Raw genomic sequence first — 27944 nt, forward strand, 5'->3', positions numbered from 1 at the left:
ACCTATGCACAAGCATCAGAGGACAGATTATTTAATACATTGGAGCTATTAAAAGGTTATATGTTGGAGAACACAATCAAAAACATCATTTGAAAAAGGACTGTTTTGCACAAAGCAATATGCATTTTGAGAGAAAATGGTTGATGTTATCCACGCTTTACTTTGGCATTAAAACATAATCTCTACATTCTATGAAATGTCAGCAGTGACCGAGATGAAAGTGATCTTTATGTCAAATCAAGTCCAAACTGTGAGGGCGGGGGGGGGGGGGGGGGGAGGGCCAAATGTGTACTCCTTCTCTGAGTCATAACTCCGTCATAATTCGGTCAAATCCAAACACACCGCGATGTCGCACACATTTCTTTTGATTCCTCATGACTTGCACTTCCTGCGGGAATCATTAGCTCCATCTATCCCTAATAAGCAACCATAAATCTGCTTAGAAAAAATGCTCCGTATTGCTCCAGAATTTGTGGGACAGCCAATAGGAACACCCTCTTTCTGAAGTGACCTGTGATTGGCCAAAGTGTCCTGTCACTGGCTAGATTTTCTGAAAACTGAACCAAGAGGAGGCACTGGAGTCTCTCTCAAAACCACTTGAACTAGTGCTAATATTGATATAATTTAATAATGAAGAAAGAACAATTTGTACCTTTAAGGTGTGTGGGCAATGGGTGGGGTGCCATAGATATATTGAAGACTCTCTGTTCACAGGTTAGCTAATGGCTCACGATTCACGGCCTAGGCCTGGGGGAAGAGCTGCACCACGAGGCCTCCACCTGCTCAGCTCAGTCAGGTGGCTGCTGGTCTGCCGTCAGCCCCGGAGCTGCGCCATAGAGCCCAGACTAGCTACCCTCAGAGGAATATTATTGCTAATAGGATCCGTTTTAGGTCATAGTGGTGCACACATGAGCGGACACACATGAGCGGACACACATGTGCGCACACAGACGAGCAGACGCACACTGAGACGTCATAGGAAAGGGCATTGAGAAAGAGGAAGCGCACTGGTTGAGGAAACACTCTGCTTCACTGATTTGTGAGACAGCGTATCCACGACACACACACACACACACACACACACACTCACACACACACAAACACACACGGCAACATGCATGCACGCACGTACACACTAACAGAGCTGGGAGATTCTTGGTATGAGGACAACAGTTCTTTTTTGGCTGATGCTGTCAGATCCGCTCATTCTCAGAAATGCATGGAGCTCACTCGGAACGGGCGCAAGCACGCACGCACCAACACACACACACACACACGTGCACGCACACAAGCTCTGTCTTCAGAGAAACCGAGTACACAATGAGAGGGAACGATTTAGGCAAACAAACAGATGAATATTCATGGCAAGCAGTGTGTGTGTGTGTGAGTGTGTGTGTGTGTGTGTGTGTCTGGATGGGGGGTTCAATCAAAGCTATGAGTCAGGAAAATGAGGGACAAGAGGATGAAGAGGTTCAGGGCAAAGAGAGGGCAGTACAGAGAGTGCAACAACACACCACAATCAAGACGCACTGTGCACCTCCCTCCATCGCTGCAGCTTCCCACCACTCCTCCCCGACATTGTTCAACCTTCCTCCTGAGTCTCTATATTTCAATTACAGCACACTCTCTACTTCCATTCATAATATTCTCCGTCCCTTAATTCCAAACTTAGAGCATATCTAGGATCGAGGAATTGCCTCTGAGCTGGCGGCTCGCAGCTAATGGGGCTAATCAGCGCTAACCAGCGCTAACTAGCGCTAACCAGCGCTAACCAGCGTGGACCAGCTATGTACAAAGCACAGAGAGGCTCAGATTACAAATAGTTGTTTAGCACCTTTAAATAATTAGAGACTCCTTAAGGTAACAAGAAAAGAATAGAATTGTGGTTATGATTTATTTATGTTTCCTTGCTGGCAACAAGACTCCTCGGCCTTTTTCATCAGGTCAAAATGTCCCGTTGATCAACACTCTGCTACACGAAAGGGTATCTGGAAAGTCCTCAAATACTACCGAGGACATTCATGCTCCCCAGGAAATGAACCCTTCCTCTCTCTCTTTAGAAACAGGTTTACTCTTGTTATACCTTCACAATAAAATCTAAACTTTTACACTTGATATCTCTAATTTGATATCTTATTATTTAGCGTACACGGCTATGACATAAATGCTTTGCGTTCAGTGATTCATTTCCTTTTTCAAGCATCATATCTCATATTCTCATTCTTTATTTATTTCCAGTAGAAGAGCTCTAAGAATAGTAAATTATGAGTATTGTTGCTCTGAAAGACTTTCTCATTGTGTTGAATCCGCAAGTCATCTGCAAGTATATTGTTAGAATAGAGACTGACTGCCAATATTAGGAGGCAACTGTTTGTAATTAATAAATGAACTGTGCCAAAATGCCCAGTAAAGTTTTTTTAATCAATTAACAAAGCATTAAAAACACACCAGATTATTATAGAACACAAACACCCAGCAGCTCTGAGCTCTGGTCAAAATAATAGAAACACAATTTAATGAAAGAAAGCCTGAAGAAATTAGAAAGGAATTGATAACCCGTGTGTCAAAAACAACTCAACAATAAAGCTCCACAGAGGTCAAATACATTTCAGGGTCCGACAATGTAATTATTACGAGCATAGTGTTTCATCTACATGCCTTTGAATGTGGTCCAGTCCCACCACTGCTGTCACACAGCTCACATGTTCTGTCCTGTCGCTACCTTGCACTGGAGAGATATACTTGTCCTATTTTTAGAAAGCGCTGAAAGCAGCTCAGACAAGCAGAAAATATATAAAAAGCACACAATATATTTGCAGAGTTACCCAGCAAAGGCATGGGAGAAAGGGAGGGAGGGGGGGGGGGGGGGGGGGGGGGGATTTAAAGTAATCATAATCTTGGATTGCCAGGGAATTCCAGGAGGAGCTTTCCTTTTATCAACACGAGAAAATGGGAAGAAAATGCTGCAATGGCTTTATGTAAATTCTGTATACAACAGTGATGCATATACGTCTGCAGAGGGTGCTTATGGATGTACATTATAGCTAATAACAAGCTATGCAATAAGATGAGAGAGCCTTCCAGTAACAAGGTCATCTTCCCAATGACATAACAGTCCACGAGCTGAGCGGCAATTGTAACAATGGCAATTGTATGCGCTTGTGCTACATGCTGCAATCTTTTCCCATTTGCTATTTTTGTATCCATTTGACATTTAATGCCAGAGTATGTGCCCAATAAGGCTTAAAGCAATACTCAAAGGGTAAAAAATATACATATAAAAATTAGAAATTGTGTTGTATTATGAATATCTATGAAACATTAGTGCTTTGGTAAAACCATGTTAACGAACACGCACATAAACCCTTCTTTTTTTTAAAATCTGTGCAAAAAGTGATTAATTCAGTAATGAGATGCTATCACCCTTGGGCGAGGAACATAGAAAGGGCATGAGGTGGATGAAAAAGACGTCAACCAACAATGACCTTCAGGCTTACCAGCACACACACACACACACACACACACAAACACAAACACGTTAATATATGCCAAAGTACACACTCGGGCATGTATTAATAAAAGAGACAGAGAGCTTAAACAAAGGGACACGAGGAGACAGACGGGAGGAAGCAGAACAAATAAAAAAGGCCCTTAAACTGAAACCGATGGATGATAAAGTTCAGCAGGTACATTGTAAAATTGCTTGCTGTCTTAGTTTAGTGCGTACGCATATTGATATTAAAGTTTGATAACGTGCGAGTCACTAGAGAGGACGTTCAAGTATCTCGGGGTGTTGTGTGGGCGTCAGCAGTGAAGCAGGCCGTTGTCGTTGAGAGGGAGCCGAGTCGGAAAGGCCAAGCTCTCGATTTACCATCCATCAGACCCCATCCCATGGCCATGAGCGTTGGGCTGTGACCGAAAAAGAGTGAGATCGTGGATACAATCAGCCGAGATGAGCTTCCTCCGTTGGGTGGCTGGACTCAGCCTTAGAGGTGAGAGGTTCAGACATCTGGAGGGAGCTCGGAGTAGAGCACCTGCTCCTTCGTGTCTTAAGGGGCCAGCTGATGCGCTAAGGGCATCTGAGCAGGAGGCCTCCTGGACGCCTCCTTTGTCCAACTGGTAAAAGGCCACAAGGTAGAACTGGAACAAGCTGGAGAGATAATATATCTCATCTGGCCTTGGAACCCCAGGAAGAACTGGTAAACGTGGCCGGGAAGAGGGATACCTGGAATACCCTGCTGTTACCAGGACCCAGCCCCTGATGGTTGGAAGATACTCGATGGATGCATCATGGGAACGTGCACTTAGCAAGATCTGCATCACCACGGCCATTTTTTTCTGGGGTCCAAATAAGCACTGACACGATGAAAATACGAATCAACCCACCGGATCAACAACAAATACAGCGCAGGCTGTCGGGTTTGTCGTTAGTTGCTGTGCAATGCCACCAAGTATTTACTGGACTAATTAAAACGACGACGAGATGAAGGCGCTAGATGAAAGGTCGGGATCACCAAGGTTACAATTTATCCCGAGGGGTGCCGTGATGGGTACCCAATTAAATCCATGAATCAGTCCGGATCAAAGTGGCGAACTGACCAAGCGACAATCCCAGAGCTGGCGTGCCTACAAAATATAAAGAGCTTCAACTCAGACATCAAAAAACGACTGGAAATGTATTTTTCTTGGTGCATCTATCACTTCAGAAATGGAACACCGCGATTGAACCGTCTCATCGTCAACTTTGAGATGAGCAAACCTGAGAGGTCAAAGGTCAACCACGGGGAGCAAGAGAGAGAGAGAGAGGAGAAGAGACTCAGAGAACAAACCACATGAGAGAGCGAGAATACCCCAGCGTGAACGAGGAGAGGAGAGAGAGAGAGAGAGAGAAAAGAAAGGAGGGGAAGTGGTGATTGAGTGACGGTGCTTGGAAAGCATGCTTCCGTTTAAACTCAACTACAACTTGCAACCAGATGGGAGGGTTAATGAGGAGAGAGTCATGCCTGAACACGACGCCGCGGTGTTGGGCTGCACCAACAGGGAGCACAGAAAGACCCAACATGGTGTGTGTGTGTGTGTGTGTGTGTGTGTGTGTGTGTGTGTGTGTGTGGTCTACAGTATGCGATGTGTGTGACGAAGGATTGAAGGCTGAAGCTAAAAACTGCGTCACTGGCAAACACCATCTGGGTGTTCAGAGGAGCGTGGACACCCAATCCCCCTTCTCTCTCTCACACACACACACACACACACACACACACGCGCACACACACACACACACACACACACACACACACACACACACACACACACACCAAGGTCTTTAAGAGCAATTGTTGAACAAGACCCCCCCCCCCATATTCTTTCCTGGGGGTTTCTCACACAAAGCACCATCTCACTTTCACTGTTATTGTTGTGAAATATGCAGCGAAAGTTAAACACAATACATAATTTATGAATAATCCAGGCCCGGTGTTTGCATCTACACGATACAACTCAGTCCACATTGGTGCACAATTGGAGGGGAAGCTGTGACCTTGAAGACGACAGTGTTGTGAAACCATTACATAATTTCTATTTTGTCAGTATTAATAAGAGATAAGAATCTATGCACACGTTCAGCTTTCAACAGACACTTCAGAAACTGGCATGTGGCAACAAACTCTTATTTTTAGGACTCTAGGATTTGGCATGACAGTCGCACTTATACATATTCTCGTTTTTTTTTAAGATTGATGCAATTTGACATTTGGCTTTTTTTTGTCTGCGAATCTTGAGGCTTTTGACGCACAGCAAAAGAGTAGAATAGACAGAGGAGAGTGTCAGTGGACCAGGGATATAAGATAAGATATGATAAGACAACATGAAACCCAGAGGGAAATTGTTGTTTAGCATTTGAGTGGGAATTAGGAAGGCGAACAAATAGGAAATAACAATTGGGTATGCATAGACGGTGCCACAAACAGATTACATTAAGCATCATTCACTTGTCACATTTGGACGGTGATGCACTTAACGAAGAGTATTTGTACAGTTATTAAAGAAAGAAAACACACATTTAAATGCCATTTGGGCTCAAACTATTCAGTGTTGGGTCTTTACAACCTCTGGATTGGTTTAGAAGTCCTATGCGCCCTTAGGCCGTTAGAAAGAGCATCATCAAGAGCATCCATTTGATATACAATATATAAATAATTTTTAGTCCTAAAACTTTAGTACAGAAAGTACACGGACAGGAAGAGTTACATTTAGGCTTGAGCTGACGCCTGTTTGTCATTATATTTGCCATGATTTGTAATGTAACCATGTATGCATAGACAACAATCACCTGGACTGCTTTTGATAGTGAAGAAAGTGATGACTATGAGGCGAGATCTTAAAGGGAAAGTTCGTGAGACTGTTTTTTAAATTGCATATCCAGGATAGCTGCACACTGTCTTCGGCTGTTATTTGGTAGAAAGAAAATAGTTCCTACATGGAACTGTGACTTCTGGAAGGACACATTGACAAATGGACTTTTTTGGCGTAAAACGTCATTACAGGTTAATAATTTGGTATTAATTCTTACTTTATGTGGTGCTCAACGTTGGTATGGGACACACTGAGCTCGTGAAGGATCATTTAATCAACCAACGTTTCCGTTTGCATCTTCTCGTGCAGGATGAGGTCGCCACAACAGGTTTTCCAGCTGGTGTCCTGCAATTGTCCTGAGATCATAAACCAACAGAAACTAAAAACCATCCATAATACCACCATATCTGTCCTTCGTTGACAAAAAAAAAAGCTGAATCATGAATAGAGGTGTCCTTTCTTCATCACACGATCGGTGGGTTTCAACTGGTCTCGATTCAGATATGTTTTACATTTTTTATTCAAGAAGTCACATTGATCCGTTCGGTCTACTGCAGTAGACCAAACGGTGTCTCGGATCCCAATCGGGTCCATTATATTACATCGAGATAAAGTTTTTGGGCTGTAAGAATAACTTTACTCCTTCCCACTGGACGGTCTTACAGAAGAGTCTTTCTTTGTACCCATTGAAAGGTGCACCTGGTAGACTGTCACCTTCTATCCTTTCGGGAACGTTCGGCTCAGTTCCAAACCACATACCGTAGCCATACATTTCTAAACTCCATCTGTTAACCCCCCCGACCGAGTTGACTGTTAATGTGTCTGTTCCCCAGCAGCCCATTCCTCTCTTTGCTCTGTATTTGACATGCGGCTAATGTAGTCTCTTTCACAGTGTGGAGAACAGATGACATGGGACATGGTGGTGGGTACCTCTGGTCCCTTTCATCTCACTCTCCTCCTTCTGCTAGTGCAACACTTTAGTAACACTCAGGACAGTGAAGCGGTTCAGCCCGTGTGTTTAATTGCTTTTCACTTCCAAAGAAAAGCCTCCCTGCTGGCACAGACAGAGAAATTCATACATCAGATGATCGTGTGCGAGAGTCATAAAGTGCTGCTGTGGTAATTAATTTTGGGGACACGATTCTGCACTCGACTTTCATGAAAATAATCTCGTTTCCAGTTACAGCTTGATGACCCTGAACGCATGCCCAGCCACCGCAGGGTAACCGGTCAATGACGACTCAAAAGGGACCGTTATTACAGAAAATCATAACCAACCCCGAGGGCCGAAAGGAGAGTCAAGGTGCAAATTCAAGCAAAGATTAATCTGCACGACTTGGGGAAATGTTTTAACCGGTGCAAAAATGTTTCTTCTAAAATTGATGAATTCACGGAGACAAGAGAACAAAAAGAACAGAAAGTGGATGAAAATATTTTCGGGGCGCTGAATAAAGTTGCCTCTGGTCTGAAGAGAAAGAGGCACGTTATAAACATTCTATATTAACTATTAAACAAGTGATATTACATTGTTCATGATACTTTTGACACAATTACATTTGAATAAATATGTTCGATTTTAGGCAAAAGATATTCAAGTGTTCCTTGATATAGTATTCACGTCACTATACTTTTATGTGATATCTCTATGATAAACAATATGATATTTTAAGTCCATTTCAAGCCACTGTTACAATTATAATATAATAGCGTAACAAGAAATAAATAAGTACATTGTAAGTACCAATAAATATACTTTAAATCTGTCCGACGAAAGCCGATGCCATAAAGTATATTTATTCGTTGTCTGGAAAATGAAGACATCGCCGTTAAATTTGAACATGAATGTTAATCTTTAAGGGTTAGGGGGATGATAGCAAGTCATTCAACGTAAGTCTTTGTCATGAATCTAGTCTTAACTGTCCAAACTTCTGGTAAACGCCGTTGAAAAAAAATGTGTAGCTCCAGACTCCAACATAGATGCAATCAAGCATCTCCCACCACGCCACCGTCAGAAAAATGGGACGCGTTATCATAATCGATCGCAACGTGAGAGCTAAATTTGGTGCGAGATCATGAAAAAAACAATAGACTGTGAATGTGATTCATTGTACCCCCCATTTAAGCGTCCAGTGAGTCCCCTTTAACCTCCACGGAGTGAAATGCTTCAGAACGGCCGGTATGCTCGATCATGCCGGTCACCCTTCATGCTCTAAGCTACTCAAGTAGATCCATCTTTATTGGGATGCGCTGTGGGAGACAGCCGGACCCCTTCGGTTCGGTGTTAATCTCCATCTGAGGCAGACGGCGGCGACTCTGACCTCATTACGGTCGGTAACAAGCGTCATCAACATAAACAGGATTTATCCTCTCATCCCTCCACCACGCCGTTGCTCCTTTTGCCACCGCGGCCTAAACAGAAGAAGCTCACGCGGCATTGGAAGTTAAAGGAAGGCCCTTTGAGTTTTTATAGGGGGGAATAAAAGTCTGTCAGTAGCTTAAATGTAATGCCGATACTCCTTTGCTCCAAAAAAACCAACAACCGATGGGTGACGTCACGGTGACTACGTCTACTTGGCTGTGATCCAGACGGAATTACATGAACAACTATTGGATTTATTGCCATGAAATTTGCACAGACCGACGTGGCTCCCAGAGGATGAATCCTAATGGCTTTGGAGATTCTGTGAGTTGGAATCAATAAATCGAAACCGATGACGTTCCCCCTTAGTCTCAGCTGTACTTTGTGTTTAGTGCTGATCAGCAAATGTTCACATTTGTTCACATCTGAACATGACGAGCATTATACGTGCAAAACTTTAAAAGCATGCTTGCATTGTCATTGTGAGCAATGAGTGGCTTATTTATAACGATGCCCTTTAGTCTATTTTGGACACTAGCGAATCAAATGTAGACTTTTGGGAGATGTTCATGGGTCAAAGGCACATGAATTAACCACAAGTATTTAGTGTTTGTGACACCAATATATCTGCAGCCCTGCTATTAACCTCTAGGTTGCCACACTGTATTATTGCGTCTCTATAATTTAGCTGGCTGTAATTTCTGATTTTTTTATTTACCTCAAAATGAGGGTTACATTTTCCATAAGCTCAAAGTGAGTAGACCCTTAATTACGCCTGAACAAGTGCCCCATGGCTTTCTCACTTGTTCACTATATGTCTGCTTTTGTCAGCACGGAATATACACGATTTATATTATTTAGGATCATTTTAAACATTCGTTCTATCAAAAAAAAAATGAAAGGAAAAGTCATCATGGCAATTTAAAGCCAGTTAAAACGTAAAAATACATGTTGGTTTTGGTCCTTCGTTGTCTCTTGGTTAAGATTGTAGTCAAGACATTACATTAAAACAGTCTTGACTTCAGCATCTGCATTTTGAGTTTACAAAAGGATCCTCGAACTCTGATCAAAGCTTTATGTTGTTTGTAGAAAACACTCCCAGCTTCCCTTCACAGCAGAGCTACAGTTCAGAAATAACAATGGAACACAGAAGAGATGATAATGGGTCTTTTTCAATAAAGAAAATACAAATAAAAACCCTTGTGTTTTGAAGTCATATCCAATGTTTGAAGAATTCAATCCAAAATAAAGAGGCAGTAGGAAGAAAAGCATTCTGGCGCCTTTTCCAGCGAGAACAACACATACATACAATGCTCATGAATTAATTCAAAGTTCCTTGATTTTTCACCTGAAAATGAAGGTCTTCAAATTGGTTTGTTTCATGAGCACATGTTACACGGGTAAATGTGGGCAAATCATTAAAACGACTTACATTGTCTCAGATATACTCCATCCATAATCCTCGTGTATCTTGCTTTTTATTTGCTGCTGTAAAAAAAAAAAAAAAAAAAAATTTCCCTGCAGAGATCATTAAAGTTCCCTCATTTTTCCTCGGGTCTTGGAATAAAGAGAAATTGTGAGCGGAGGACACCCGCCTGGATCGGGTCCAACGTCTAGCTCTCTAGTTTTGTGCAGAAACAACACAACTCTATTCCCCCGTTGCTACCTATCCATGTTAATGAGTAGCTATGTGTGTGTGTGTGTGTGTGTGTGTGTGTGTTTACGTTTTATATTAGGCCGTTGTCAAACCGCATCAGAAAATCTATCCATCCCGTCTCCTCTTCCCTTGAGCACACTCCCTTCTTACGCTCACTCTTCTCTGTTTTTGTGCCTATACTCTTGTAGTCTAAAACCATAAAACAACTATATGCACGTCATCGGGGTTTAGTTCGTACGACTGACGTATCGAGCGTGAACACACTCTGGATGCACGCGCACACGAGAGATTTATGAGCTGCGACAAATGTGAGAGCAGTATTCCACGAGTGTCTTATGTAAGCGCAATGCACGGACGCCAGTCGGTCCGCAGCATGCGGCTTATCGCGACACTTTGTACAGACGGTCTTTACTCCCCAGAGGATGAACCCCGATGCATCAATGCACCATTTTTCAATATAGGGAAGAACGGGGCTCCGCCTACGAAACGCTGCATTTAATTCCTGGTCAATTTTGTCCACTCGCTTCCAATTTAGCTTGTGCTCACGCTGAAGCAGCAACACAGATTGAGAATAAGACATTCATGTCTGCAAGTTTTGCAGAAATGTAAATGGCAGTTTTAATTGATGATAAAGAGACTCCAGTTCTGGCAGTTTTCTGTGTTTACTGATGGTCCGACAGGAAGACTCAATATTTGAGATCCTTTACTCCTCGCGTTGGCATAGGGACATAACCTAAAATAGTTTGCACTGAGATCAATAGGATCTGTTCTTCACCAGGAGGAGCATCATCTGGCCCATCTGCATCATTAACCCACCCTCTGCTCCCCATGGAGACAGGAAATAACACTGGGAGGAGGGCTGGATCCATGGGGTGGTATGAATGATGATGGGGGGGAAGAGGGATAATCGTGTGTGTGTGTGTGTGTGTGTGTGTTTTGGGAACAAATAGAGAAAAAAAATGGGGCAACGGAGCTCAGGGAGAAATGAAAAGTGATGACGTGTAGAAGAAGATGAGAGCAACCACACACTTTGTGCAGGTCGTTAAGTTACGATGTGATTTGAGCAACACCGGGTTTGGCATCCAAACCTGTAAGTACACAATGTCGTGAAGTAAATATACAAAAGATTAGATTTTCATTCGTGATTATCTGCATTTTGTCTTTCCCACTGGCTTTCAGATCATCACACTTAGAACACTTTGTCAATCTAAGTGCATCGTGCGCTTGATATTACAGTCGAGTGATCTCATATTCAATAAGTACATTCTTTTATGGTGATAGTGATAATACGGGCTGAGACAAAGTCGTCTCCACTGGGCAACGAATGGGAGTAACTGTGCAACGGAAAAGACGAAGGGAAATGTTAGCTAACGCCGGAAGAACCAACGGATGCTGAAGAACCCCGTTTGAAATGCTGCTGGTTCCAAAACATAAATATCTTTTCATAATTTTGTAGTCACAACATGCCAATAGTTTTTTTTGTTGCAATTTTGCAATTTTGTTATCAGCATCAACAAAGCCAAGTGTGCTCCTGACACACTTGGCTTTGCTCTCGGGACTGACTAATATAATAATATTGAATAATAGTTTTTTAATCTTTTTCCAGCACTTTTCACTCAGGTATCATAATGTGAATTGGAACCGTACGCACAAAAGGAGGAGTCAAATTAAAAAAGAAAACTCTTTTCTTGCAACGTGTGACTGTAACTTGTTACCTCGCACTATACCCTCTGACGACGTCTCAAATTAGTTGACGTCAAGGTCGACTTCAAACTGATATATCCTCGATGAGGATTTCATTTTTTTTGTGCTAGCACACAGCAGGGGGGAAAAAAAAGCAGTAGTTTTCATATGAAATACCTGCACTGAGCAGAAGGAATTAATGTTGCTGTTAAAGCCGTGATGAAAACAATGTAAATCCACCTGTCATGCGCGGCGAGAAACTCTTCTTTCAAAATTTGAACAACTTAAAGAGTTGCATCTCGAAATGATTACCCGTGTCCCGCCTGACAACTGACAACAAAGTCTGAATTTTTCCAAACAACTGCTACTGGCAACATTTCAGGGCAGTAGCACAACAGGGACCAGGCATTCCTGTCGCACATGCTTCATTTAACTAGTGCATGTCGAGAAGATTTGCCTTTGCTTTGTTCTTACAGAATCCTGCACCACCTTGTCTGTCTTTAAACATTTCACTCAGCGTTGACGATATGACAAATCACAAGTCAAACAGGGTTTTCGTTTTCTCCCACACACACTACTTCTCCTTTCCTCGTCCTTCACCCCCCCCCCCCCGTCTCCCTTTTTTCACGTCCACATCCTCCTTTGTTGCTCTCACAGAATCAAACATCTCATCGTTTTTCGCAGTCGTGCTGCGTCGGAGGGGAAATGTATATATTTTTTTCTCCCTGAGCCATTAATGTGCATCATCACGCAGCCTCTGTTCCCGAAAAGTCTGCGGATTTACTCCGAGAGGAGAGATGGGGGGGGGGGGGGGGGGGGGTTTAAGTTCCCCAGTCAGGATTCAAGGACAATTCATTATCACCGCAAGGGTGCGGCAGGCCACAAAAAAAAAGGGGTGGGGGTTAGTGGTGTGCTGTAGGACCGCGGCTCAATAATATGCGTTTTTGATTCGGTGACTGAGCTAAAGTGAGGAGCCGGGGAAATGTCAAGGGCATCGCGGGGAAACGAGTCGCTTCCCAGCTCGCTCTCCAAATCCACTGCATGCTGTCTCAGAAAAATAAGCCCCCACGTCAGCTGTGTGAATGTGCATCTGTGTGTATAGAGAAGAGAGAGACAAATAAAATAAAATATAATCTCTCGTATTGTACGATTCTCCTTTTACCTTTACAATTATCGCTAACCGAAGGTTAACACTGCTGCTGGTGCTAATGCTACTCATGCTGCGGCCCACTGCTGCTGCTAACGTACTGTAACCGTGCGTTATCCATATAGCACCTTTTAATCTCTCAGTTTACATTGATGTAGCACACATGTTATAACCACAGACAACTCCACTACCCCAAACTACCAGCCTGAGACATTTCTACTGAGGAAAGAGTTGTTGCCTTGTGTCGTATGATCGGTTCCATTGACCCTCCGGACTCAAAAACAAGAAGAGACATATAAATATTGTCGTATATATGTTGACAATATTTCTTTAACCAGATTATAAGTCGTTCTGCTTAGAGTTCCCAACTCAATCGTTTACGTGGTTGCTAAATAAAGTGATCCAATGAGATTTGAGGTTTTCAGTTCAATGCAATGAAACCGCGAAGCAACCTTATTGGCTAATTGGTTTTAAAGCAGTTTCTATAAAACAGTATCTGCTGACGCCAATTAGGTTTATGTTTAGGACATTTTAAGGTACATGTCTGTTGTAAAGTTCAGATTGTTGGCTGCTACACCAGATAAATCAATGTCTGATGAGCAGGGGAAGCTTACACATAGGGACATTATTATTTAAAGACTCTTGTTAGATGTTGCCTTCTCTCAGCCACAGCAGGCCCTTCCCTTCATCGTACCGCGAGCATTCTGAACTCAATCACAGTCATTTGAGTAATTTTCTATGGAGTTTAAAAATGTCCAGCTTCTCCAGATCGGCTCATCCATTCCCTCCGTCCACCGACTAAGGGGGGGGATAAAAGTGCAATAATTGCTCAATCATGTTGCAATCAGGGTCTCTTCACTAGTAGAGCGAGTTGGAGCTGAAATGCTGAGACCATCCAACAACAGCTTTGTCAAGCTGAAGTGCACACACACACACACACACACACACACACACACACACACACACACACACACACACATATACTGTACAGTGATGCACAGAGGGTGAAAGGCTTTCAGAGAACTGATAACTAGTAATGATCCACTCTAATAATAGTCTCATCACTGGACGGAGCAGTAGTAGGATAGGGTGAAAGGACAGTGTGTGTGTGTATGTGTACGTGTATGTGTATGTGTGTGTGTGTGTGTGTGTGTGTGTGTTCTTTAATTACTGTATGGCGATTGAATCATGTGAAAATTCATGCGCGCCACCATCTTAAACCCCTCACTCGCGCCGGACACCTACACCCAGCTAGGTGAGTGAAAGTGCAGTATAGGTACGCGTTTGACGTACTGGCGTGCGTGATTTTTAATGTGCTTCGCCCCTCATAATTGCCGTCCCGTGATTCATCGCCGTCTGTGCCCACAGAGAGACGTATACGTGAGCAGACTGTGGACGGTGCAGTGGACTGTGAGCCGGTTGTCCAACCGTTCCACTCAATCATTACGGACTGATGGAACATGGCTGGTTAAAATGTGTTTTTATAATCTTATACGCAAAAGGATGCAAATTCACAACGGAGAAAAAAAAAAGAGCACGCCGTGTCACGCGAGACACATTCCTAATGACGGTTTATTCTGCGGACAGTTTGTTGCCTTAATGAGCCAAGAAATGTAACGAAGAAGAAGAAGAAGAAGAAAAGGATGGACAACAAGGGGGAAAGATTCTTAGGCTTTGCAAATGTTTTTATCGTGAAGACAATTTATTCAACACGTGTTGTGTTTTGGTTTGAAACATTTCAAAAGGCAACCAGTTACTCTCCCTGGAGATTTCAGAGCGTCGCCATCTGATGTGTTTATGGCTCTTGAGATTGTATTTGTTCCATTCTGTCGCTCGGCGTCTGCTTCATGTGTGTTGTTGTCTCTTTTATGCTGGTTGTCTGAATGTTTCCTGTTCTCGGGTCACGCCTAATACACCAAGACAATGCAGGCTTTTATTTTGCTGTGTTATTTTGGATGTTTATTTCCATTCGCCTGAAAAGAAAACATAATATGGAATCAAAATAGCCCAGAATCTCAAAAGTCCTTAAACTGTTAGTGTGACATTTTGATATAACTGATTCTTCACATGTATGCATCTAAATACAGTATAATAGTCTGGTTATGTGATTCTAAAGTGTTTTAAAGAGGCCTAAACAATGTTTCCCATCCAGAAAAGATTTACACGTCAAGCTGTGATTCTTAAAAACCCATAATAGTAATTCCTTGACGTCTAGAAACCTTTTTACAATGATCGAGAATGAGCTCCTCTCCATCTTTTATTATCGGCCGAGAAGGAGGGCTTAAAGGTCAAGAGGTCATGGCTGAAGGGCCAGGTAACGAATCATTCCCTCTTCAGGCCTTCCAGTGGGAGTCTGACCGTTTGACCCCTTACGAATGAACCAAGTCCTCGAAGGTTTTTTTTTTTTCCATCAAAGCGCCTCATCCACTCACACTGAAAATGTAATGGCCATTAAACCATAACTGCTAATTGTTTGGCCACAGCTACTCCTTTAACTAACGGATCTGTTATGAATGGCATCCGGAGCAGCAGGGGGTGTTACTTCTATCAGAGCTGCTAAAGCACGTGTTTTATGAGGCCACAGGGACCTCCACGACACCAAGACGCCCCCCCGGGGGCGCGGAGTCGCACCGCTCGTCAATGTCAAAATTTAACCGAGGCAGCCAATCGAATCAAGCAAGGCCAGCAAGAGAGGCGGGCTTTACTACTTTTCCACTGACTTACAGTTGTTCTCGGTGATATCGTCCCCGTCGAGCACCAAATTCTCACCAGTTCAACTTTGAGTCGAGGTGGACATTTGTGCCACAAGTGAAGAAATGTTCAGGACAGGACCAGACCGGACAGGACAGAAATGTTCAGGACAGGAAATGAAAGGACAGAACAGGACCGGACCGGACCTGACCTGACCTGACCGGACAGGACTAGACAGAAATGTTCAGGACAGAACAGGACAGAACCTGACCGGACCTGACCGGACCTGACCGGACCTGACCGGACCTGACCTGACCTGACCTGACCTGACCGGACAGGACAGGACAGGACAGGACCGGACCTGACTGGACAGGACAGGACAGGACAGGACAGGACAGGACAGGACCGGACCTGACTGGACAGGACAGGACAGGACAGGACAGGACAGAACAGGACAGGACAGGACAGAACAGGACCTGACCGGACCGGACAGGACAGGACAGGACCGGACCTGACTGGACAGGACAGGACAGGACAGGACAGGACAGAACAGGACAGGACAGGACAGAACAGGACCTGACCGGACCGGACAGGACAGGACAGGACAGGACAGGACAGGACAGGACAGGACAGAACAGGACCTGACCGGACCTGACAGGACAGGACAGGACAGGACAGGACAGGACAGGACAGGACAGAACAGGACCTGACCGGACCGGACAGGACAGGACAGGACAGGACAGGACAGAACAGGACAGAACAGGACCGGACCTGACTGGACAGGACAGGACAGGACAGGACCGGACCGGACCTGACTGGACAGGACAGGACAGGACAGGACAGGACAGGACAGGACAGGACAGAACCTGACCGGACCGGACAGGACAGGACAGGACAGGACAGAACAGGACAGGACAGGACAGAACAGGACCTGACCGGACCGGACCGGACCGGACCGGACCGGACAGGACAGGACAGGACAGAACAGGACAGAACAGGACAGGACAGAACAGGACCGGACCTGACCGGACCTGACCGGACAGGACAGGACAGGACAGACGGACCCCTCCGGCGGAGAAGCATGCAAATAACCTTTTCAGAATAAAGATTGACAAAACAATTCAGAAATGAGGTGCAAGATGCTCATTTTCACAACATACTCACGAGGACGCATGCGTGTAGGTTTGTACTTTTTTTTTTACTATCGAGCATGATCTCCTCAGTTATGTCCGTTCCACATACCAAACAAATCTCTCTCTCTCTCTCTCTCAAAAAAAAAAACGTGATAGCGGCTCATGCGTGCAGTACGCATGAGTATGTGTGTGTGTGTGTGTGTGTGTGTGTGTGTGTGAGCTGTGACAGCATCCTCCAGTGTGTGAGAACAACTCCCCTGGCCAGAGTGTGTTCCCGTTAAAAACCCATCTGTGAATTCACACGACTCATTCGCGGTGATCCGAGAGCGGACCTCCTGCTACTCCCCTCCCCTCTCTGTCTCTGTCCGTCTCTTCAAAATATTCTGGGCGTCTCTGTCTCGCAAAGCAATTCCCTTCAATCCGTCAGGCTTTCATTAGCGTTAATGTTGCATGAACAATGTTGATATTAGCAATTGACTGATACGGTTGTTTAAAGGTCGACATGGACTGAAAAAGGTTTTCCATTGAGACTTTTTTTTAATGATTAAGATTCTCCGTTCCAGGTGGTTATGCACCATTGAAAACTAGTTTTGAATATCCCCCCAAAATCCTACAAACTGGACCTTTAAATTAGCTGTGGATATATATATATATATATATATATATATATATATATATATATATATATATATATATATATATATATATGTATGTATACACACATACACACACATGTTGTATCAGGCCACGATTTCCAATTGGACACGACTTAATAACTCAAAAAAACATTTAAAATAAGACTGCCATTTAGTTTACAGAGCAAATAAATACTTTTCATTGTTAGCAAACTCATGAATGTTTTCTCTCATAATTGATTGATTGAGATGTCCGTCCTCCACATAAAGACGTCAAACTGCTTGTACGCTTCTTCAAAAGTAAAAAAAGAAAGAAAAAAAAAGGTTTTAGATGGTCGAACAGCTTCCGACTATAAACGCTTACATTTCCACCAAAAATGTAGAAAAATTGTTATTTTTGAGCAAAATCTGACCATTACATTACAGCTCTTCTTATTTAGAGGGTGACTTATTTAACCATATGTTTGTTCCGTATCTTCTGTACTCAACTAACGCCAGTTATGCAACAAATACTTATTTTAACCCAACCACAATGTTTTTCTTTAAGTACATTGAAGACATACATTGAAACTTCGGTCATTGACCAACCGGTGGCATTTGAAGTGATGCTACTTTTATTCTGCATGTACAAAACAATGTTTTTCGACCTCACGTGGTCTTCCTCAGGTGAAGGTGAGGTCTTGACCACGGGAGAGCCCAACTATCTCTGTGAAGCTGCACTGTGGAAACAAGGCTTAGATCATAGAAAAAGCTACAATTCACTTTCTAGCACACAGTTTCCGACTGGAAACAATAACTAAACACAGAGCACATGCATGTTGTAATCTTAAAATCGGGTGATTTCAGGCCCCCGTGGTTTAATTTATGGCGACTCACGCACCTGTTAACCCAATTCTGTGTTTTCTGCGGATTTTTTCTCTCTCTCTGTGTGCAAAGTGACGTATTAAAAATCAAACGGGAGCTCAGAGATGCTCCAACGTGGAACAGATATCTTGTAAACGATTAACACAAAGTGACTGACATGACTTCCTGTCCTAGTTAGTTTGGAGAAAATCCATCCGAACATCCTCGTATCCAAAAATAGATTCCTAATTGAGTAAGAAGGTGATGAGGCTGCTTCCGCTTCCCATCCCCCGATGGCTTCTAAATGTTCACTGATTCCCTTTTTAAATGACGGGCGGGCATAACTCATTAACCCTTTTGTCACTCTGAAAACGCATGTGGCTTATTTAGATCAAGAAGGTGAGCGCAGTTTAACAATATGACCTCGGCATGTTGTCGAGTGCTTTCCGTTTGTGTCGTTGAAGATTAAAAACCATCACAGCCTTTCTTTAAACAATGGCATCCGAACCGCGCCCCCCTCTCGGCATTTAAATATTCAAACTATTTATCCTCTGCTTGAGTTTGAGATGTTTATTTTTGAGCCCTTTTTTTACGGATCTCTTGACAATAGACGAGAGAAAAAGACAAGAGTGTAATTTCTGGTGGAAGGAAGAACACATTCTTGTCTCTGTACAAATAAACAGCTGAATTCATAATGAATAAAATGCACCCTCATCTACAGCCTCCATGTCTTGCTTTGTGTTTGAATCTTGAAGGCCTAAAAATGCTGTTTCAGAATCGTAGAATATTATTTTGGTGCTTAACTCTCACCACAGTCGTGCTTTTTAAAAAAAAATTTAAATACCCAAGTACTGTATTTAAATAGAAATTTGAGGAATTGCTTCTTTTTACTTCGCCACATGTATTTTTCAGCTACATATTTATAGTTTATAAAACGTGATGCTTTTTTTTTACGGCTTAAACTTCCTAAATGGTGTCAAATTAGCTGCGACAGCAACATGCTATGTACACGTTAGCGCAACAATAATAATTCAAACATCATAGTACAACACACATAATCTGCAGATGGAATCTTTTATTTTTGATAATGGCATACTGATGTACTTGTACTGTGTTACGCGGTGTTACACAAAGTTCCGATACATACATAGTCCCTTAGATCGGAAATATTATTTATATATTATAAAAGTTAAGAGGTAACCCGATAACGTTAATGATGCAATCTGTTAACTTTTGGTATGAAGCCGGCGTTAAAGATGTTGAGCTTCATCTTTTCGTGTAAAGTGTCTCACAGTTGTTTCTTTTTTTTCTCTTTACTGTAAATTCTGCGCTGAAAACGTTTCAAACCGAAGCCGAAGCTCCTCAGACGTTCCATTGATTTCATGAATCAAACCACGTCTGAAGGATCAGATTAACAGTTAACTGATGCTCCGTGCAGGATGTCTCCTCAGAGTTCTTCCTATACATTCCTTCACTAACACACACACACACACACACACACACACACACACACACACACACACACACACACACACACACACACACACACACACACACACACACACACACACACACACACACACACACACACACACACACACACACACACACACACACACACACACAGGGGGCCACTTAGATAACCAGTACACGGATCAGGAGGGGGAGGTGCAGGGAGGCGGAAAGACGGGGAGGAGACCACGTTGAATGAGAGGAATTCAACACAGATATCAAAATGTTTTCAGATATTCTACACTTGCTTGTACGGTTACAAATGAAATGAAATCGGCATTTGTGTGATTTAAATGCCAAAACGTGCATCATTTGTGCAGTTCACCTTTCCTCAATTTAGTTTTTCTACAAAAGCAGAAAGGCCGAATGAGTCGCACTGATGTAAAATACTATTCTTGTCAAATGATTAAGAAGCTAGGTTATGAAATTCAGTATTTCTTTACTTCTACTGGTAGAAACTTTTTTTAGAGTAAAAAGGACTGCGCTGTTCCTCTCGACCTCAAAGTCAACTCTTTTCATTGGACGTCCTTGCATTTTGCCCGCAACACAAACGGGGGGGGGGGGGGGTAGCTGAATGTACAAAAGTCGTCTCTTCCTTAGACAGTTTCTCACATTATCATCCTCACATTTTACCTTTTTTACCAAGATAATGAAGCTCCCCTTGTGAAAATCCCCTCGACCTTGTCTTCAACTATTCAACTCCCACATCTCCTCACCCCTCCATCCTTCCTCTTCCTCCCTGCTTCGCCACACTAATCTCTCATTAGCTGCCCCCTCACACTCTTTCTCTCCATCCTTTCTTTCTCCTAACACCAGCCATTACAAACACACACACACACACACACACACACACACACACACATGTGTATACAACTCTGAAAAGGCCTGCACATGTGCACCAGAATCCTCAGACAAATGAGGGGCACGGGCCGCCATTTAAAGGGCAGCGCCCGCGAGCAGAAGAGCCCCTCTGGGTGGAGCCCGTGGAGGGAGAGATAATAGACTTGAATAGAGCTAACATGCTACACGCAGCCAGATTATTTATGCTTCAGACACACACACACACACACACACACACATAAAACGTGTCTTCCTCATCCTCGAGGACAGACGAGGAAGGCATGTGTTCGCGTGTGAGCGGCGCAGAGAGAATATAGGTTCTCCGATGCTGCACGTGTGCATATGGAGCACCGGCTGCTCGCTATCTGGATCTGGAGTGAGTCAGAGCGCCTCGCTGAATATAAATGACTCAACGGGAGATTAAGATGTCACTGTTTCAATGAAGGCGAAGGCCGGGGCGGCGTGTAGGAGGTCAAATTAACCCCTTGCGCCCACACACACACACATTGGAAAACCTTTGTCTGGCTTCGCGGTGAAGAGGTTACCACCATGGATCTGCCGCGTGTGAATGAAACTGCGGATGAAACACCGCTGAGGACTGGAAAACGTATTGATTTTGATTTTTGGTGGATCCAAATCTTCAATTGTAGATTTTCAATGAAGGCATTGAGATCTAATACTCACAAAATGAGTCCATTTATTCAGTATCCTGATTTCAACCTCCATAATCTCACCTTTTATCCTCAAATGTACTCAACTCTCCCATCAAATGATCCTTACATTGATTTTTCCAAAGTTATGGATGGAGTACACATGGTTTTTATTAGTCAACATACCTCATTTTAAAACAAACTCGTAGATCATCGGCACGAACGCTGGCTGGCAACTCGGCGTGACAACGGTCATCAAATGACAATCATCAATGTTATGATCAATACTGAGATCACGATTATGTACTCTGATTATTCATCGATTTGAATTGCAACATACTTTCACATTTAAATGAGCATGGCACTGCTTTCACTTCCGTGCCAGTGAACATATGTCTGCATCAAAACCAGACTGGTCCTTATTCACAGTGCCTCTCCTAGGAGGGAAATATTAATTAAAATTGTACCAAAATATTTCTGTTCAACATTGAGGACATTTTTTGCCAGTTTAGGAAGCACCCGATTCAATATGCAACAGAGTTTTTTAAAACGTGAACGTTGCAGTCAATCATCTTCATGTAATTGTAGGAGGTTGTCCAAATTGTGATCGCGATAATTTGATTAAAAGCTCAGCCCCTAATTTGGTTTGTCTGTAAAACGTGATGAATATTTACAGCAAACAATTATGGTAATCATTTTTGCCGTTTGCTTTTATTCCTTTTCTTTTCCAAATAAGTGAGCCCATTTGTCTGGTCGCCCGCTGCTCGTACTCGTCACCCTGTTGACCTATTTTTTTTTACAAATGTTGTCAACACAATGTTATTTTCACAAATGGTTAGGCCAGAGAGAGATGAAGGAGACCATCCACATCCAATGCTACAGACCACCCATGGATGCACTGAAACAAGACCAGTATGCAAACCTCAGATTATTTCTTCTCACTTATTATTACACGGGTGAATGATGCCATTTTCAGATTTTCTAACTCTTACTATCACGTAACAATACTTCTAAACATGAAGCCAGTCATCAAGATGGAAGACTCCACTTCAATGTGGAGGACCTGCGTTTCGAGAAGTATTGTTGAGGTGTCATCCTGCGCTGTAGATGGGATATCCCACGTTCTTAAGTGTTACACAAGTACAGCAGCCACATGGGCATCGATCCTCTGGTCATCTTCTCCGTCGAGCCGCTGTCAGAAACAGCCGAGTGCTCTTAGTCTGAACTTCCAAGGGAGGTGAAGTGACAAATGGTTGGAGAAGTCTCTCCAGTTGAAAAAGGTGACCGGCTGTCCTGAACTTGAGCACATTACCGGCGACGGCACCTTGACAGCGAGGCGGTGATCCGTGAAATAATCGGCACGCTGCCTTTATTGTTTTATTATAGACCGGGCAGTCTGTTGTTTTTTGGCATTTTACCGCCTGCCCTTTCCACACGTGAGAGAAACGAGGGATGTTCTGTCCAGAGCACCATCAAAACAACCAAAAAAAGCCACAGATGGACTGAAATCTGCATCCAGCGCCATCTTTTAGACCAGTGGTCGCCAACCCGTCGATCGGGTGTTGACCTTCCCTGTCGCTCTCCAAAATACAAATGAAATAAATTCAGAAACTCATTGGGCCTCATTCTCAAACACTGTCTGAAGTGTCTTCAGTGTTCTCAGCTGTGCGTTCCCCCCCCCCCCCCGAATGAGGATTCTTAAAATTGAACACGCGTTTTACGTGCACCTGGATTAGCATACAGAAACGCCGCCGTCAGCTCCTTAGAAGGGCGTGCAACCGAAGAGACGTGTGCACAATCGACAGACTGCACAGGCAACGCGAAGGCAATGCGAAGGCAACGCGAAGGCAACGCGAAGGCAACGCGAAGGCAACCCGAAGGCAACGCGAAGGCAACCCGAAGGCAACGCGAAGGCAACACAAAGGCAACGCGAAGGCAACGCGAAGGCAACGCGAAGGCAACCCGAAGGCAACGCGAAGGCAACGCGAAGGCAACCCGAAGGCAACGCGAAGGCAACGCAAAGGCAACGCGAAGGCAACGCGAAGGCAACGCGAAGGCAACGCGAAGGCAACCCGAAGGCAACGCGAAGGCAACCCGAAGGCAACGCAAAGGCAACGCGAAGGCAACGCAAAGGCAACGCGAAGGCAACGCGAAGGCAACCCGAAGGCAACGCAAAGGCAACGCGAAGGCAACGCGAAGGCAACTGTCAGAGCGGAAAGCGAGCGCCGGTCGAGTAAACTGAGACCTAACTTCACCGGGGCAGAGGTGCAGATACTGCTGCAGAATGTAAATGTGTCCATTCTATTCCACCGTGGCTATATAGTCTTTATTTATTTATTCACTTACATTTGCAGTGTTTTCGTGTAGTGCTTTTGTTTATTTTATGATATCACGATACCTCGTTGAATCGTGACTATAAATGTGAAACGTAAATTGTTAATGGTACAAATGTTCTCGTATTTATTATTGCTATAATTATTTAAATCTGAAAGAGTTGATGTGAACGTAATCACCCAGATGAGAAAATGTTCATGAATGACAAATTTGTCCCGAAAAACCGCGAAAGTGGAGTTCGGAAAATCACCAAATCAAAGTCCAGGAGCCGGATTACTGACAGACAGCTCACAGACTAGACTGGCTGTCTGTGCTGAGGAGCAAGGAACTCACAGACAGTGGTCAGTCACAGACAGTCACAGACAGAGTCAGTCACAGCCATCACACTAACTGGAGTCACATGACTTCTGATGGCATTGTGATTGGACACAGCGCTGAACTGAACTTACATTAGTAACTAACTGAGCATGTTGTCAGTGTTGTGTTGATGAATACAACATTAATATTGGGAGTTCATCCAGCCTGCTCATTGCAAATGTGTTTTTTTCTTCTTCATATTGTGTGCGGTCAACAATTAATTTCCTTTTTATGTTGCACTGAAATTGAGTCATTTAGTAATTTGAAAGCTGGACCAAAGTGTTTTGATTTCATTCAATTACAATTAGGCCAAATAAAAAGCCTCAAGTTGTACAGTCTGGACAGTGTTTTTCTCTCAACGCCATAATAGGGAGATCTTGCCTGTCACCAAGGCAGAGGTCGGGGATCTTGGGCTTTAAAAAGGTTGGTGACCACTGATTTAAGACAATTGTGTCATTGTTTGGACCTGACGGCCTCTTTAGAAAATGAGAGCAGTGAGATGCAGCTCATCCCATTATCACAAGATCGGATAATTGCGTCTGGGAGACATTGTGTGCAGACAAATAAATGTAATGAAATGAAACCAAATGGAGAGACAGAGACCGATTAGACCCCCCTCCTTACCAGAACTGCATTTAAACAAGGACACAGCCAGTAAATAAAACGCATGCACCATACCTCTATGCATCTTATTAAATCTGCCATTAATAGATAAACTTCTGGTGCACAGCACAGAATCTCAATGCTTGCGAATCCAACCTTTCAGTTCGAAGAAGATTGTGTTGCACATTCTCGCTTCAAAAGGATTAGGCTGGTGTCCTTTTAAACTTTCCTTATTAAATCCCAATAAAACAAACAATATATACGACTCAAACTTCCCTATTGTGTCTGTTGCACACAGGCCATAAGAGAAGCTTTTGTTTGGGACGATTTTCAGTGGCGGATTAATACATGTACGGTGCTCTAATGAGAAGGATCGACTCCAAATAAACTAAAATGATGGATTCCCCATTTGTAAATGAAGTATTACATAATTAGTGTTATAATAACGGCACGCAATGGAGCATTATATATAATACTTAATATACAAATGGGGAATCCATCATTTATTAAAGTGTGGAACAATGCTTTATAAATGATGAATTAAAGTGTTTGCTCATACTTAACTAATGCGTCATAGCGTGCAGTTATTATAAATTGTTACCGAACTTTTTAATATAAAAATGTAGAAAATTGTGTGTACAAATATGGTGCATATTAAGAGTACAATATTTAAGACCTGAATAAATGCTTTTACATATGTTGGTATATTTCCTTTTGAGGGCAAAAGCCCAACCCCCCCCCCCCCCCCCGCAGAGTTGAGCACCACAAAAAAAGCATTAAATATCACCACTGGAAAGCAGAGACTAACAAATGTCTGGATCGTTGTCTCATTTATAAACGATAATTATACCGAGGTGTCACAATTAACTTCACACCGATACATTACATTGCTGTGTGAACTATCAACAGTGGAGACCTTTGAAAGTTTTGTGAGATAACCAACGTAATAAAAATCCTATTAGCGGCTTCGCGTCGCAGTACGACACCAGTAACACTGGTAACCCCAGAGTGAAAAATATGGAGACCGTACAGTAAATCAAACGAATGAAACATAATGCATCAGTGTCTGGGTCTACTGAATGATTATCAGTGACAATGGGGAGCATACAACAACATTTATCCTCGTCCTCCCACCGATTGTCCCCATCAGCGGCACGTTGAGCCACTGAATGGACTAATCTCTCTTCACAAATGAGCTCCTTCTCTCATCTCCCCTTTTCCCAAAAGTACGCGATGCCCTTAAACGTCACACGGTTTTTAATCCTGCCTATTCACAACCATTATCTCAGGGAACACCGATAATGGAGCGAAAGCGGGGGCCGAGGAAGGGAAAAAAAAAGAAAGAAAAAAGGAACAAAGACACTGGGAAATGTAAAAAAATAATAATAATAATAATAATAGGGGGAGTGAACGCAAGCGATGTGGTTCGATCTCAGATTCCTCCCCCCCCCCCCTCCCCCCCCCCCCTCGCTGGCCCTGAGCTATCAGAGCCATTGATTGGTTCATGTAATTCTGCTCTGATTTGGCTTGGCCAATCAATGACCTGCAGACTCGCTTCCTGTGACTATGCAGCCATTAGACGAGAGGTGGAAAAAGCCTATAGTTTCTTCTGTTCCTGGGATTGTGCCGTTCACACCCACCCACGCCTCTACTCCAGGACAACTGCTGCTCCCTTCTTATTGCGACGGCCACTGAGAGCTCCTCTAACGGACGTTTCCTGTCTCGCGGCCTCACTTCAGTGTCTGTATTGACCGGGTGTTTTTCGAGGACGGTGTAACCTTGCAAGTAAAATACAAGCACATATACAGAGTTTATAACGTTCTGCAATTGTTGCTCATCATATATTCTATTCTTGTTCTCGTTATCCACACACTTTTCTATGTTTTTTTTGTTGTTGCATTATTCTAGCCCCTGTTCACACAACTCAGTTCCCAACAGAGATCAATACAGCTTCATTGAATGGTATTTCATCTTAGAGGTCATTACCAGGCAAACATCATACATATACATTGTTTTTTTAGGTATTAAAGTATTTGATTCTCATTTAATGTTGCAGAACAATTCGAGACTTCTTGTTTGCTGCAATGGTGCAGAGGCAAAGATGCTGCATGAGGTGAAACGGGACAGGTGCATTCCTCCTTCTCTCAGTCGCAAACGCAGTCTAATCTTAACACGCAGACAGGATGCACGTGTTTTTTTTCAGATTCAGTTTCCGAGGATATCGTCAATTAAAACTTCCACGAATCCGTTGAGAAATCAAAAAGGGGAGAAAGAAAAAAAAGGCGCTCCTTTTTAACTCCTTCAGTACTAAAAGCGAATCAAGTGAAAGTCGGCGGCGTTGATAAATGTTAGACAGGGAACCGGTGACATATATTTCGGCATTCTTTCTTATTGTGCGGATTTATCAAAATGCAACTTCAGAAACCCCCCCCCCCCCCCGCAGGGTAAATTCAAAGGAAATTACATTCATAAGGCTCTATAAGGTCATACAGAAGAAGAACATACTTGCCCTCCTAGTCTGATTGCAGACAGAGAGAAAACATTTCTGAAATATGTCTTTGATCATCACGCACATACACACCGCAACCCCTCTAGTACCAAAACCGACGTAACAGCACTTCATTCTCTGCTTAATTTAGCCATCGATTTTTCTAACACCAGATCACAACACAGATAGCAGAAGACATCGGGCTGCAGTGCTTTATGGTCTCCGTGGGAACCCCCACCCTCTGCACAAACACACACACACACACACACACACTCACTCGCACGCAAAGAAACAGGACGTTTCCCCAGGGATCATTATCACAACAACAACAACAACAACAAAAACCCACTGCCTACTACAGTTAGGAGATTGTGTGTGACTGTTGTCTGTGTGTGTATGTGTGTGTATGTGTGTGTGTGTGTGTTTACAGCTGCTGTCCCCTTTCAGAGTGTGTGCGGTTTTGCTCAGATCAGATGTGAACCAGCAGACACTCACAGACAATGCTGTACTGCCACATCATCACACACACACACACACACACACATGCACACTCATGCATTCATGCTCATGTACACACAACGAGCTGGTTTAGTGGCAGGATGGATAAACGACCTAAATATGTGTCAGTTAAAACACTCAGGTTTTAGTAATATAATGGTTAACT

At 43.3% G+C, this 27944-nt stretch overlaps 1 protein-coding gene across 3 annotated transcripts in view; it reads right to left on the minus strand.

The window, feature by feature from the left end:
- gria4b (glutamate receptor, ionotropic, AMPA 4b) overlaps positions 1-27944 on the minus strand; it is a 93914-nt gene that overhangs the window by 59904 nt on the left and 6066 nt on the right. The gene's annotated exons all lie outside the window — the stretch shown is intronic.

This window comes from Cyclopterus lumpus, chromosome 14, assembly GCF_009769545.1.
Source record: "Cyclopterus lumpus isolate fCycLum1 chromosome 14, fCycLum1.pri, whole genome shotgun sequence".
Taxonomy (NCBI): Eukaryota; Metazoa; Chordata; class Actinopteri; order Perciformes; family Cyclopteridae; genus Cyclopterus; species Cyclopterus lumpus.